General features: G+C 42.6%; 1 pseudogene; it reads right to left on the bottom strand.

The window, feature by feature from the left end:
• Positions 1 to 110: 110 nt before the first annotated feature.
• LOC114896915 lies at positions 111 to 546 on the bottom strand (annotated as a pseudogene).
• Positions 547 to 1,126: the final 580 nt, after the last annotated feature.

Below are 1,126 nucleotides of genomic sequence, written 5' to 3'. Positions count from 1 at the left end.
TTTTTTCTTCACACCCTGGAGAATCTGGTGTCTGGAACTGTAGAGACGTCATCATGTTACCACCCCTTCTCCTCTCAGGTTGAATCCACTGTGACAGAACACTCATGTCCTTAAGAGGCAAGGCCTAGCAAATAGCCTCTCACAAATCCACTGAACATCACAATGTCCTGTTTGATAAATTCTGTTGCTGCTTCAATTATATTGCTGATTTCAGGTGCTGCTTTATTTGCTCATTTCTGAATCAGGTCTTCCTGCTTTCTTTATATCTTTTTTCAACTCTGTCCCAGTTGATTTGCACATAGTTACTTTGACTGGTAAATCTGAAGAAGATGGCCAGCAGCCTGCTGTTGCTGTAAGTTTTCCAACTTTCTGGAACAAAAATCCTGCACAATGGCCAGTGCAATCTGGATGGCTACTGAGTATTGTTCTACCGGAAGTGCCAAACTATGGCCAAACATAGATTCTACCAGCGGTGTCTTCATGTATACTGAGTTAGGTCCAATATGAATCATCATCACTTTCATATTCAGGTGAGAGAGATCCCATCTAGACTGGCCTGGCCTTGGAATCCAGAACCAAGTGAAGAGGACTCAGCTGTCAAAGGGGGGCAAAGAGGGCCTGGGGTTGGAAGAAAGGGTCATAGACGCAGAAGTAAGCACTTCATGAAAACTAAGCAAATGGTATTTCTAGGTAAATCAGTCTTTGTGTGCTGGACTAATTAAAAGAACTTCACAGCTCTCTATCCCCAAGCTTTCTCACCCTCTGGAATTGAGGGCTTTTACTGTTTCCCCCATTATTTTTTTAATTAAGTAATGAATAGTATTTTGTTATTATTTTTGGCTGCATGGCATGGCATACATGATCTTTTCTCCCTGACCAGGGATTGAACCTGTGCTCCCTGAAGTAGAAGCATGGAGTCTTCACCACTGGACCCCCAAGTAAGTCCCTGAAGAGTATTTTATAGATAAGAAAACTTTAGCCTCAGCAGGATAAATTTGAGGGCAGTTCCAATAGCTAGTTTCCCAGAGATGCACTTGAAGTGGTCCTTACAGTTTTCGCAAACTAGAATACCTGATAGTGTTTATCAGTGCAACACGTCAGGTGCGGTGTAAAGGTATGGGTACTG

The sequence above is a fragment of the Monodon monoceros genome, unplaced genomic scaffold (assembly GCF_005190385.1).
Source record: "Monodon monoceros isolate NGI ecotype Baffin Bay Population unplaced genomic scaffold, NGI_Narwhal_1 Contig2489_ctg1, whole genome shotgun sequence".
NCBI classification, from domain to species: Eukaryota; Metazoa; Chordata; class Mammalia; order Artiodactyla; family Monodontidae; genus Monodon; species Monodon monoceros.
This window is presented reverse-complemented; position numbering and strand designations above follow the sequence as displayed.